The 14,965-nt window shown below is 40.7% G+C and overlaps 2 pseudogenes; one reads left to right on the forward strand and one right to left on the reverse strand.

Moving 5' to 3' along the window:
- Positions 1 to 8,502, forward strand: part of LOC102827327 — a 20,594-nt pseudogene extending 12,092 nt beyond the window's left edge.
- A 3,671-nt stretch (positions 8,503 to 12,173) lies between these two features.
- LOC102827700 lies at positions 12,174 to 13,190 on the reverse strand (annotated as a pseudogene).
- Positions 13,191 to 14,965: the final 1,775 nt, after the last annotated feature.

Raw genomic sequence — 14,965 nt, forward strand, 5'->3', positions numbered from 1 at the left:
TTCTGCTGTGCATAAGGTGACTATGAGTTGGTACCAACTTGATGGTACCTAACAACAACAATAAATATTAGGAGTATGGTCATTCAATCAATTAATATAATTGACTTATAGTAAAATAGCATCCAGCCCAAGACATTTAATAGTTTCTTATGAAATGAAGGGCAACATGGTATTTTATTACATGATATCTAATGAATTTCCATATCTGATGGGTCTTGTAGGTTGCAGACTCTTGTTCAGACCTACAGCAGTTATGATAGAAGCAATATCTAGGAAAAAGCATGAAATTTTGAGTCTGAGGCCTAGATACTGGATCCTGTCCTTTCACTTATTGTCTGTGATTAAAAAAAAAAAATTATATATATATCTCAGAGTCCTGGTGTGGTTCTGCAGGAAATGGCTGGACTGTATGGTCACTTTGAGCTGCAAGGTCGGCAGTTCAAACTCACCAGCTGCTCCTTGGCAACCCTATACAGGTTCGCTATGAGTCAGAATCGATGGCACTTAACAACAACAACAACAACAATATGGTGGTGGTTATGTGCCGTGGAGTCGGTTCCGACTCATAGCTGCCCTGTACAGGGTTTCTGAGGCTGTAAATCTTTATGGGAGCAGAAAGCCTCATCTTTCTCCCGTGGAACAGCTAGTAGTTTCTATACTGCTGTTATATATATATATATGGCATTGAATTTTTGATGAAAGCTTACACAGCAAATTAGGTTCCCATTTAACCATTTTTACATATACTGTTTAGTGACATTGGTTACATTTTCCAGATTGTGTTAACATTTTCATTATTTCCATTCTGGTTGCTCTGTTTCCATTATTCTTGCTTCCCTGCTTCTTCCTCCCTTCTGCCCCCAACCTTCTCATCTTTGCTTTAGGGTAAGTGTTGACTGGTTTCAAATATGTATGTACTGGTGTGGTACCATAGGATAAGCACTCAACCTTATGGTTGGTTCAAACCAGCTGCTCCTCAACAACTCTATACAGGGTTGCTATGAGTCCAAACTGACTTGACTACACTTAACAACAACAACATATATTTAAATATGAAGTCTTGATGTGGCATTGTAGGACAAGCACTGAACTGCAACGTTGGTTTGAACTGCTAGGTTGGTGGTTCAAACTCACCAATCATTCATTGTAAACCCTATACAGGGTCTCTATGAGTCAGAACCAACTCGATGGCACTTAGCAACAGCAAATATTTAAATGTAAAAGGTGATACTGTTTATTTTATGGGACAATCTGTTATTTAGTTGAAAGGTGACCTCTAGGAATAATTTCAGTTCAAAGTTTAAAGGATTTCTCAGGATAATAGTCCCAAAGCTTCCCCATATTTCTCCAATCCAGTTAAGTGTCTGGCATTTTAAAAAAAGATTTTAAGTTCTATTCTGCAGTTTTCTCTCATTCTATTTGGGATCATCTATTGTGGTCCTTATCAGAATGGTTGATAGTGATAGTTAGGCACCATCTAATTCTTCTGGTCTCTGTATAGATGAGACTATGATTTGTGTAGGCAATTGATTGTCGAAATTGGTTAAATACTTGAGTCTTTGGTTTGCTTCTTTCTCATTTGCTCCAGATGAGTAGATAAAAATAGTTGTATCTCAAGATGGCCAATCACAAGCTTTTAAGACCCTAAATGCTAGTTACTAGATTAAGATGTAGAACATAAACTTTATAGACTATCTTGTGACAGCTGACCTAGTCACCCCATGAAACTATAGTCCTAAACCTTCAAAAGCAGTGAACCAATCCTGCAAGGTGTGTGATTATGTCTGGAGGAATCCATAACTCTGCTCCCTATGTGCATTATTATATGTTTGAATATATGTACATATCACAAACAGGTGTAGAGCTATGTCTACAAATATACCTATATATTGTCACATAGATCTTCCTGTATACAAATGTACAAAAGTAAGTAAACAAGTAGTGCTATTAGGGTTCTAATTCATGGATTTATTCCAAACAAAATGTGTTTAAACATACCTCTGTGATCAGTAGATGGCTGCAAACAAGTTCTCAGAAGCAATACTCTTAGTCTACTTGTTGTTAAGAGCCGTCAAGTCGGTTCCGACCCATAGCGACCCTGTACAGGGTTTCCGAGGCTGTAAATCTTTACAGGAGCAGAACACCTCATCTTTCTCCTGCAGAGCAGCTGATAGTTTCGAACTGCTGACCTTGCGGTTCGCAGCCCAATTCGTAACCACTATGCTACCAGAGCTTCTTCTTAGTCACTTAGGATGCCTTAAAAAAAATGGGCCAATCAAAATAATGACTTCTGAGGGGATCTTCTGGGCCAATAAATTCAAGGCACAGAGGTCAGCTCAGAAGGTTATGATGATTAAGGATTTTTTGGTTTCCAAAAGGGTGCTTTTGATAGATTTCTCTCAAAGGACACAGGATGATCACAAGAATTTATTAAGAAGGAATTTTCAGAAAATGGAAAACTGTACTAGTGAGAAAAAGGCCAGTAAAGTTGTGCTAAGGAATTCCCTCCCTCCCCCCATCATGACTGCATCTGTTTATTCTTAGAGGGTAGCAAGGGCTGTCTTCTGAGAACTTTATTGGGAAACCTTACCCCCATTCATTCTACAGCCTTGAGCTTGTCCATTCAGACTTCCTTTTGTTCCACAAACTCAATATTAAAAAGGAACATGATTTGAGCCCCTTGTGGATGTCAAGGCTTCTGGTATAAATCAAAGAGCACAGAATTCTTCAGGAAAGGGTCAGAGAGATGTTAATGCTGCCTTTAGAAGTATGTAGACCTAGATGGAGAATATGTTGAGAAACAATTTCACATTTTGTATTTTGGTTTAATAGAGGTTTGTATGATACTTTTTGACTTACCTTCGAATCTGAATCTATGTAATCACTCACGTATGTTTTTGGTTGTAACTGCAGTTGTTGCCAAATTTGTGCCGTTTATATCATTCACCAGTGATGTCCCTTATTTTTGTGTATTTCTTAGTGTCATCCTTTAAGTTGTGTTAACTTCACTGACACTTGGTGTTGCTTTGTTAATTCTATAACACATGTCTACTGTCTAGGGAGTGATTCTCCTTCCCTCTCTCTCCCATTCCTGGTAACCAGCAAAGAGCATGAATTTCTATGTGTATAACTATCTTTGTCTTTTAATAAAAGTGGTGGTGGTGGTTATGTGCTGTGGAGTTGGTTCTGATTCATAGCGACCCTGTACAGGGTTTCTGAGGCTGTAAATCTTTACGGGAGCAGAAAGCCTCATCTTTCTCCAGCGGAACAGCTGGTAGTTTTGAGCTACTGATCTTGAGGTTCGCAGCCTGATTTGTAGCCACTACACTACCAGAGCTCATTTTAAAAAGCAGTATTCTACAATACATATCCTTTTGTACATGACTTGTTTTACTTAATATCCTCCAGATTCATACAAATTATGTTTTGTGGATTCATCGTTATTCTTTGTTGCTGTGCTGCCTGTACAGTTGTAAACAGGCTTATCACTTGCGAGCCTTCATTGTTTTTCATCTGTAAATTGAGCTTAATGATATCTACCTGGTTTGCCTGAGAGGCTTAGAGGAATTAAATAAGGTAAGAGATGTAAAAGCATGTTGAGGCCTATTGTTGTTGTTGAGGCAGATTGCTGTCATCAGTTGGCTCATGTTGTTGTTTCTTGTTAAGTGTCATCAAGTTGGTTCCGACTCACAGTGACCCTGTAGAGTTTCCGAGGAGCGACTGGTAGGTTTGAACCACTGACCTTGCAGTTCAAACTGACCTTACAGTCCAGTGCATTATCCTGCATTGCCACATAATGACCCTATAACAACAAATTGAACACTGCCTGGCTCCTGTGCCATCCTCCAACTACTGCTATGTTTGAGCCCATTAGTGTACTTACTGTGTTAATAAATTGAATTGAGAGTCTTCCTCTTTATTGCTGACTTTCTATTTTACCAAGGATGATTTCCTTCTGCAGGATGGTCCCTCTTCATCCAAAGTTTGTGAAACAAAGTCTTGCCTCCTTGTCTAAGGAACATGCTGGTTGTACTTCTTCCAAAAGAGATTTGTTCATTCTTCTGGCAATCCATTCTTCGCCAACACCATAATTCAAAGGCATCAATTCTTCTTTGGTCTTCCTTATTCTTTTTCCAGCTTTCCCAGGCATATGAGGAGATTGAAAATAATATGACATGGGCCAGCCATACCTTAGTCCTCAAAGCCTCATCTTTGTTTTTTTAACAATTTAAAGAGTTCTTTTTCAGATTTCCCTAATGCAATAAATCACTTGATTTCGTGAATACTGCTTCCATGGGTATTGATTGTGGATCCAAGTAAAATTCTTGACAAGTTCAGTATTATCTTTGTTTATCATGATGTTTCTTGTTGGTCCAGTTGTGAGGATTTTTGTTTTCGTTAAGGTGTATTCCATATTGAAGGCTGTATTCTTTGATCTTCATCAGTGAAGGCTTCAAGGCTTCTTCATTTTCAGCAAGTAACTTAGTGGCATCTGCGTATCACAGTTTGTTAATATGAGTTTTCCTCTAATCCTGCTACCACATTCTTCATCACATAGTCCAGTTTGTCAGATAAGTTGCTCAGCATACAGATTGACCAAGTATAGTAAGTCACACCTTTCCTGATTTTAACCCTGCAGTATTCCCTCTTCTGTTCGATGACTGCTTCTTGGTTTATACACAGGTTCCTCATGAGCACAACTGTGTTCTGGACTTCCCATTTCTGGAAATGTTTTCCATAGTTTGTTATGATTCACATAGTTGGATGCTTTTCAATGAAACTCAGGTAAACATCTTTCTATTATTCCCTGCTTTCAGCCAAGATCTATCTGACATCAACAGTGATATCCCTTGTACCACATCCTCTTTTGACTCTGACTTGAATTTTTGGTAGTTCCCTGTCGTTGTTTTTGTAATTTAAAATTTTCAACTGCAATCATTTAAATTTTTTTCAACAAATTTTACTTGCATATAATATTAATGATATTGTTCAATCATTTCCATATTCTCTTGGGTCACCTTTCTTTGGAATGGGCATTTATATGAATCTCTCCTGGTGTGGCACTGTAGGGAAAGCATTGGACTGCTAAGCACAGGTCAGCAGTTAAACCCACCAGCCACGCCTTGGAAACCCTATATAGGGTCACATATGTTGGAAGAGACTCGATAGCACTTAATAGCAACAACTTCCTATAGCTTGGCTAGGTGGCTACCTTCTAAATTTCTTAGTAAAGATGATCACTTCTAGCATTGTGTCTATTTGTGAAACATACCAATGGTATTTTGTGAATTCCTGGAGCCTTGTTTTGTGCCAATGCCTTCAGTACAGCTTGTGCTTCTTTCCACACTATAATTTCTTGATCATATGCTACCTCCTGAAATGGTTGAATGTTGGTCAGTTATTCCGTGGGACAATGACTCTAAGGAGTCTTGGTGGTACAGTGGGTAAAGGGTTGGGCTACTAACTGCAAGGTCTGCAGTTCAAAATCACCAGGCATTCTGTGGGAGAAAGATGCAGCTGTCTGTGCCTGTGAAGATTTACAATCTCAGAAACCCTATGGAGCAGTTCTACTTGGTCATATGGGGTTGCTATGAGCCAGAATTGTCTCTTTGGCAATGGATTGATTGATTAAACAGTGATTCTGTGTATTCCTTCTATCTTCTTTTAATGCTTCCTGCATCATGCTTTGTCCATAGACAAATAGAACTTTGTCTGGAAGTTCCTTTGGGACCTGTTAGCATGACACCAGTATGCACATTTCCACTGACAGATGGGTGGTGGCTGGCCATGGAGTGCATTGGCCAGGGATTGAACCCAGGTTTCCTGCATGAAAAGGTGAGAATTCTACCTCTGTACCCACCACTGCCCTCCTAGACTATTCTTTAAAAGAGAGTGCTTGTTTCTTCCTTCCTGAATTTTGATATTAAATGAATTCATGTGGGAAGTGTTAAGCATATTGCCAAGCCCATAAATGCTCTTTCATTCAGAAAGCAGACGCAAATCAACAGTGGTTAGAGTTCTGCTTTTTCTTTGTCATTCATTAACTCAACACCATCAGCTTCAGGCTCCAGTGTTTTCTGTTTTCTTTCCCATAACTTTAGAAAAATCCTTTCTGAATCTGACACCTTTAATCTTTAATTTTCTCTGAGTTAAACTCCAGGGCACCTTTCAGGTTTATATATTTTGAAGGTTATTTTAGGCCAAATGCCCCATTCTCTCCCTTTATCTTTTCTTCCTCCAACAGTTCTTCCATTTTCTTAAGAACTCTGAAGTTGTCAGAGACCTTCTGCTTGTATGTTGTTATTAAGTGCCATTAGTTGGTTCAAGCTCATAATGACCCTGTATGGAGTTTCAGAGGAGCAGCTGGTGGGATTGAACTGCCAATCTTGTGGTTAGCTGTCCAATGCTGATTCTACATCACCACACTAGGACTCCTTGTATGATCACATGGCTTACTTTCGATGCTTGCTGGTACCCTCAGTGTTGTCCACACCTGATGGTTTGCAACCTCTAGAGCATTTTAAGTTAAGTTCTTTTTTTCTTCCCCATTGCATGATAACAAACCAATGGCAATGACACACAGCATATCATGTCTGCCAGCTTTAATATACTCACTTATTTAACCCTCTCAGTAGTACAATCATCTCCTCTTGTACAGATAAGGACACTGAGGCATAGAGTAGCATGGCTAAGGTCATAACTGGCAAATCAGCAGAGCTAGAATTTGTATCCAGGAAGGCTAGCTATAGGAGCTCTAGTAGTGTAGTGGTCACCAGTCAGGCTGCTAACCTCAAGGTCAGCAGTTTGAAACTGCCAGCAGTTCCACGGGTGATGAGGCGTTCTGCTCCCTTAAAGATTTAGTCTTGGAAACTTTATGCAGGGTCGCTACGTGTGGAAATTGACTCCACAGCACACCACCACCACCAGGCTGCCTTTAGAGTTGGACTAACCACTAGTTTATGTTGCCTCTAAGGCTAATTGTAGCATAGTGGTTATGAATCGGGCTATGAACCTTAAGGTCAGCAGTTTGAAACTACCAGCCACTCTGCGGGAGAAATATGAGGCTTTCTGCTCCGGTAAAAGATTTACAGCCTCAGAAACCCTGTACAGGGTCGCTATGGGTCGGAACCGACTCGACGGCACTTAACAACAAGAACAGCAAGGCTAATTGTACCCATTAAAACACAACAACTTGAATGACATTACCCAGTTTCCCTATCCCTATCATGACGACTGTATGGTAAATTTCTTCCCAAAATCTTTTTTCATTTCATCAACCACTTGTTGTTGCTATTTACCATTGAGTTAGCTCTGACTCAGGGTGACTTCATGTATAACAGAACAAAATGATGTGCAGTCCTATACCATCACTCTGATCATTGTTATGCTTCAGTCCATTGCTGCAGCTCTTGGGCCAATCCATTTCATTAAGGGTTTCACTTTCTATCTTTCCCAACTTGATGCCTTTTTCTAGTATTTGGTTTTTCCTGATGAGGTGTTCAACATTTCCAAAGTTAGGGAGATGAAGTCTCATCATCTTTGCTTCTAAGGAACATTCTGATTGTATTTGGAGTATTTGGTTCATTCTTGGATTTCTATCTGCTACTTTTTTATTTTCTGTATATGTTCTATAAATTCTCTCTTCTTTCATGTTAAATATTTTTCATGTGTACCATTTTAATACCTTTGCTGATTTTGTTTTTAATTAAATTTTTAACCTTTTATTGTGAATTGGGTGATGGTTTACAGGCAGGTAAGCTTTTCTATTCAATGCTTCATATCCATCTTGTTTCAATTCAGTGACTGCGATCCCCACAGTGCAGCGCCACTGATACTGCTTTCTACCTTTGTTTCTGGTTTCTATTCCTCCTTTTGTCCTAACCCTTCTGAACTTTGTCCTTGGGTTAATGCTGCCTTTTTTATTTCAAATCCCAGATTATTCTGAGTTGCGTTATCTCCCTAGTGTTATTGTTCCCCTTATTAACCTGACGATTGTTTGCCTGAAAATTGAGCCAAGGTGGTGATTTCATTTCCAGAACTGAAGTGTAACTAAGGACCATACATTCAGGGGTGTCAGTAGCCTCTGATCTTAAGCCTGGTCTTTCTTATGGCTAGTTTTGTTCCACATTTTCCATGCACTCTATCCAGGATCTTCTAATGTGATCCCTTTCAGAACAGTTGTTAATGGTAGCTGGACACTCTATAGTTCTTCTAGGTTCAGGGTCTCAGAGTTGTTAATATGGTCCTTTCATCTACTGGACTACTTGTTTCCATACTTCTTCAACTTCCTTTACTCTTCTTTTGAACCAAGCAGGGAGAGACCAATGGCTATACCTTAGATAGCTGCTCATGAGTGCTTCAGATCCCAGCTGCTACTCACCAAAGTAGGATATAGAACATTGTCTTTGTGGCCTATGTTATGCCAATTGATTTAGGTGTCCCCGAGATGATGGGCCCACAGGCCCAGTGACTAATTCCTTGAAGCTGCTTGCTTATGTCTAAGATGTTTTCATAACTTTGCCCCCTGTGTGCCTCATAACATTCATGGATATAGTTGCAGCAGAGGTTAATAGCCATGCAGAAATATCCTCTGTCAAACCTTTATGTATGTGTGTGGGTATACTTCCACTCTCTCTTGCACACCCACTTGTGTGTCTATCCATGCCTCTACTTGGAGATCACCATTAGTGCAGGATTGTGTATATGACAGTATTTACCTCTGTTGCCTTTAACTCTTGCACTCCTTCCAACATCTTCCTCTGCCTCTATTATTTTTAAAAAGACCTCCCCCTTATTGTATATTGCTTTCTTCTTCACCCTAGTTAATCTGTGTCAACCTTCTAGCCAGCAACTTCCCCTCAAACACATGGAAATTATCAAAGAATGTCTCTTTTAGTGTGAAAGCCATTTTTAAAAATTTTTTACTTTTACAATAGTTATCTCATATAACAATTGCTCTTTTGTAATTATGTTCACTCAGCATGTTGTTGTTAATTGCCATTAAATCAGTTCTGACTCATAGTGACCTTGTAAAGAGTTTATGAGGCTCTGTCTGTGTGGGAATAGAAAGTCCCCTCTTCTTCCTGAGTAGCAGCTGGTGGGCTTGAACCACCAACCTTATGGTCTGAAGTCTAGTGCTTACCCTACAGAAACACTACACTCCCTGGATGCTATCAATACAAGTTATCAAATGTAATATTCATGGTAATCACTAAGAAAATTTCTAAAACTCATACACATATATAAGGAATGGAACCAAAAGTGTTCACTACTCTCATGGGTTGAATTGTGCCCTCCCAAAGTGTGTCAGCTTGGCTGCGCCATGTTTTCAGTGGTTTGGCAGTTATGAGTAATCATTAAGCTTGTTGTTGTTGTTAAGTGCCATCGAGTCAGTTCTGACCCATAGCAACCCTCTTTTCTTATCAGCTGGATGCTTCACTCTCCACTCTAGTCCTCTGTGGCTATGTCACTGACTCTGGGCCCAAGAGTCCCCTGGTCTTGCCACACTGCTGGCCAACCAGGTCTCCAGCCTGGTTCACAGCAGTCTATTGAACGTTGTAGGGCTTAGCTCACAGCTTCATTGCTGTTTTTACCTCACTTCTCCTTATCAGTGACAAACGTGGTCACCAGTCAGAGCATATATTCCAATTGAGTCTTAGTCTTGGAAGGAGGTTTGCTCTGAGGGGATCTGACCACTTGCCTTGATGTCTCCTGGGTGAGCAACTTTCTTGTTCTTGTAGTAATCAGTTGGTCTGCCTATTTTATTTTGTATTTTTCCTGTCGGTCTTTCTTTCAACCGCCGACCTTGTAGTTCAAATGGCTTTGCAGTCTGGTGCACCTTTTACTTATTTCCCTTTCTTGCCTTACAGCTCTGGCTAAGACTTCTAGCACAATATTGAATCCGATTGGTGATCCTTATCTGGTTCTCCTTCACAAGGGAAATGCTTTCAATTTCTCTCCATTGAGAGTAATGTTGGTCATTGGTTTTGTATATGTTTATCTGATTTTCAGTTGTTTTCTCAGTGATTATTCTCTAGATAACAATGGATATTTTATCACAATCTACTTCAGATTAATGCTGACTCAATTCTGGTAAAATATAGCATCTTGCTCTGGCGTAACTTTCTTTTTTCCCTATCCATTTTGCTATTATTTCAATATATTTTATGTATTCAGGTTGTAAACCCAGGAAAAAAGCTGTATCATTATTCCTTCATACAATCTTTTGTTTTTAAAAAGAAGTTAAAAAGAGAGAGGAAATATATCTATGGATTCTTTATGTTTACTTATATTTACTATTTGTGAGGTTCTTCATTCCTTCCTATGGATTCAGGCTATTGTTTGGTGTAATTTAGCCTGAAGTACAGCTAGCAATAAGGGATTCTAGTAGCACAGTGGATTACGAGCTGAGCTGCTAACCGAAGGTCAGCAGTTCAAATCTACCCGCTGCTCTGCAGCAGAAAGATGAGGCTTTCTCCTTTTGAAAACCATATACAAGGTCACTATAAGTCAGAACTGACTCCATGGCACATAACTACCACCACAACTAGCAACAAATGCTTAAAATTTTTATTTTCCTTTCATTATTTTAAGGGCAGTCTTGCTGGATATAAAATTCCTAGCTTTCAACTTTTTTAGGTTTTGTTTTTCTTTCAGAATTTTCAATTATTGCCCAGTGCTTTTTGACTTTCACTGCTTGTAATAGGACATCAGCCACTATTTGTATTGAAGTTCCCCTGTACATGATGAATTTACTTTTGTTGCTTTTAAGATTTTCTCTTTCTTTGGATTTTAGAAGTTTAGATATGTGTGTATAGATCTCTTTTAGCTCATCCAGTTTGGGATTTGTAGACTAATGACTTTTCATCAAATTGTGCAAAAATTTTAACCATTATTTCTTTAAAGTTTGTTTGCCTGTCCACCCTTCCCTTTCTCCCCCCTCCAACTCTCTCTTCGTTTCTTTTGGATCTCTCATTACAGTGTATGGATGGACTCCTAGTGTGGTGCTGTAGATCAGCGATCAGCACTGGACTGGGAAACACAAGGTCAACAGTTCAAACCCACCAGCTGCTCCTCAGAAACCCTATACAGGGTCGTTATGGGTAGGAACAGACTCTATGTCATGTAACAGCACCATTATAGTGTATGTATGCTATTTTCCTTTACTTTTCTTCCAGGTTTCAGTTTCTTTTTTTAGTCTTTCTTTCTGTTTTATAGATTGAAAATTTTCTATTGACCTATTTTCCAGTTCAGATACTTTCTTCTATTAACTTAGATCTTCTGTTGAGGTCTACCAGTATTTGACAAATGGAGAAACTGAGTTAAAGAGTTCAACAATTATCAAAGGCAAAGGTCAGCAAACTGTTACTTAATGGGTCAGACAGGAAATATTTTAGGCTTGCAGTTCATATAATTTTTGTCACAACTACTGCACTCAGCTGTGATTGTAGCTTTATTGTAACTCTGCCTGTGTCTGTGTTCCATTATTACTTTGTTTACAGAAACAAGACTGAACTGTGGGCTGTAATTTGCTGACCTTGGCCCTAGAGTTTTACATTTTTTTTTAAGCTCTGTGCTCTTTATGTCAGACTGCCTCTTTTTTTTTTTTTTTTTTTACATTATACTTACTAGTTTATTATGATGCATAAAACAAACAAGGCTTAAAAATGAAAAACCACTGTCATTAATAAACTAAACAGGAAGTGTAACTAATACATTAACAGTCAATATATTAAGTAACTGTATTTAACAGGGAAGCTCTAGATAAAAATTACATGTTTTCGTCTTATACTTTGATATTTGATGAATTGCTGGGCCAATTAATGATGATTATTATCTAGGGATTGGCCAATAGCTAGCCTAAACAATGTTCTTGGTAGAATGGAGGAGTTAAGTCCAGATTTAACTCTTCAGATGGGTCAATTATGGGATAGTCCACCCAGGAATCAATGTTTCTCCAGTAAATTGTTCTAGGATGTAACTGAAGTTTGTTTAGGAAAAACCTCAGTATGAATATTCAGCAGGTATTCAACATTGAATCTTCAAGTACTAACATTCTTTTCCCCAGTGTGCAATAATAGTCCTTGGTTTATCTTGGGTTTCAGTGATGTCTCCTGGCTTCTGAAAATTCAACAACCCATCTTGTTGCAGTATCAACCAAAATATGAGATACATCACTTTCTTCCTTTCATCTTACTCTTGGTTTTGTCACTTTGCTTGCCTGTGGGGGTTTGGGCCTGCAGAGCCTGCCCACTGGATGAGGTTGCCTGCTGTGTAGCTTTCTGCTTTAACACTATCCAATCAAATGTGTAGTCATACTGGTTGTTCAGGGTCCTGAAAAGAAAGCGGAACAGCTGCCTCAGGTACATGTAATTTGGCGCTTCCTCAAAGCTCAGCCCACGACAATAGTGCAAGTACATGGCAAATTCTGCAGGGAATCCTTTACACAAAACTTCAACAGGAGTGGACATCTTCTTTTCACTAATCTTTTCATATTTTTGGCGCTTTGTTGCAGCCTTTAGTCTTTGCCATGGCAGGCTGGTTCTCTTGAAATGTATCAAAACATATCCTAATGATTCCATGTCATCTCGACGACTCTGTTCAATACCAAGATGTGTGTTGATGCTAGCGTATCGAGCAGTGCCAGTGAGAGTTTTATCTTCTCTATATGGGATGTGTTGCCTTGTTCTGTTGTCTCTGTACTTTTTGGCCAAACCAAAATCAATGAGGAATAACTTATTACAGTGACGCCCGATACCCATTAGGAAGTTATCTGGTTTAATGTCTCTGTGTATAAAATTCTTGGTATGCACATATTCAATTCTACTGATCATCTGGTCGGCTAACATAAGTACAGTTTTCATTGTGAATCTTCTTTGACAGAAATTAAACAGGTCTTCCAGGCTAGGTCCGAGAAGATCCATGACTAGTACATTGTAGTCATTTTCTTGACCATACCACCGTATGTGGGGGACGCCAACCCCACCCTGAAGAATCTTATAGAGTTTGCTCTCATATAGCAACTTGGGATGCCTGACCTTCTGAGATTCTAACTTCACGGCCACTTCCTCACCGTTGGTGATGCCGATCGCCAAATAAATGTCCCCGAAGGAGCCAGAGCCGATCTTCCGCACCAGTTTATATTTCCCTCCGACAATGAAGTCGGCCTTGGGGCCGAGGCTGCTCGCCATCTCGAGAAACGAAGATGAAGGCCTGAGGTGGAGACCGGTATGCAGAGAGGAGTACAGGGCCTCTGGTCTGGTTCACCTAGTAAGGCTGCGGAGGAGGGAGGCCGGAAACGGAAAGAGTCTCTGCGTCACAGGACACAGAATCTGAGGAGAGGAAGCTGTCAGGCGGCAGTTTCAGAGGAATTCTAGCTGTTACTAGGCTGGGCCACTTTTTAGCACCCACTGTTACCTCGCTTTAACGGTGACAGTGACGACATGGAGAATCGGGTGTGTCAGTTAGGGCTGCGCTTCCGTGGCCACAACCGCCGTCGGGTCCCGGAGGAGGAACCGCAGTCACTGCACCAATGCTGCCATTTTGCCCCTCCCGATCTCTGGGCACCGCTTCTTCACCCGTGGTGCACTCTGGGAAAGCCTCTTACTGATGGGTGTATTCAATCCTTTACATTTACATGACCTCAAACACTAGACACAGGCAGCAGAGGTACTTTCCCCATCACTTGCTTCACTTTAGTATTTAGAAAGCCTAATGCTCTGGTGGAGGGTCAGAGAAAAAGACCCCCAGTAAGATGGATTGGCCAAGTGGCAGCATCAATGGACTCAAGGGTGGCAACAGTAGTGAGGTTGGCCCAGGATCAGGCAGGGTTTCGTTCTGCTGTGCATAAGGTCGTTATGGGTCAGTGCCGACTCTATGGCACCTAATAACGACAACAATGCTCTGGTAGCGTTGTTGTTAAGTGCCATGGAGTCGGTTCCGACCCATAGCGACCCTGTATAGGGTTTCCAAGGAGCAGCTGATGAGCTTGAACCACCGACCTTGCAGTTCAAACGACTTTGCTGTCTGGCGCATTAACCCACAGCGCCACACTAGGGGTTACAAATCAGGCTGCTCACCTCAAGGTCGGCAGTTCGAAACTACCAGCTGTTCTGCGGGAGAAAGGTGAAGTGTTCTGCTCCCGTAAAGACTTATAGCCTTGGAAAACCCTGTACAGGGTCGCTATGAGTTGGAACCGACTCCACGGTACTTAACAACAAGGAGAGTTCTTAAGAACACCCACACTTGCAGATGGTACCCACGTGACTGAGACCGGATGACTGGATGGTTCAAACTCACTAACTACTCCTTGGAAACCCTAGAGAGGGTCTCTGAGTTGGAACCGAATCCATGGCACCTAACAACAACAACAAGGAGGCCTGGTGACACAAAGGTTAAAGCACTGGATGGCTAACTCGAAGGTTGGCGGTTCAGACCCACCAGCCTCTCCATGGGAGTTGCTGTGACAGTCTTCTTCCATAAATATGACAGGCTTTTGGGAGCAGTTCTACTGTGTTGTTATGTGTCGGCATTGACTTGATACCAGTGGATTTTGTTTGGTTATTGTACTATGGGGGCTCTTTTTCTTTGTTTCGCTCTCTCTCCCTATCACTTTCTTCCTTTGGGTTCTTCTTTCTTTTATTGTTGTTAAGTGCTGTCAAGTCGATTTTGACTCATAACCACCCTGTGTAGGTTTCTGAGGAATGGCTGGTGAGTTTGAACACCCGACCTTAGGGTTCAAACCGACCTTGAGGCCCAGTGTTTACATTACAGTGCTATACTAGCCGCTTCATCCCTCCATGTCATCGTCTCTGTCTCCATCTCAGGTGTCCCTGCTTCTCTAGGTAGGGTCCCGCTCTCAGCTCTTCTCTGTTGGTGGTCCCAAAGACCTCCGCTCCTACACTGGAGAAATAATCACTCTCTTCCTTGCTACAAAACATCTACCTTTGCATTTCCAACCCTCACA

The sequence above is a fragment of the Chrysochloris asiatica genome, unplaced genomic scaffold (assembly GCF_000296735.1).
Source record: "Chrysochloris asiatica unplaced genomic scaffold, ChrAsi1.0 scaffold00011, whole genome shotgun sequence".
In the NCBI taxonomy this organism is placed as follows: domain Eukaryota; kingdom Metazoa; phylum Chordata; class Mammalia; order Afrosoricida; family Chrysochloridae; genus Chrysochloris; species Chrysochloris asiatica.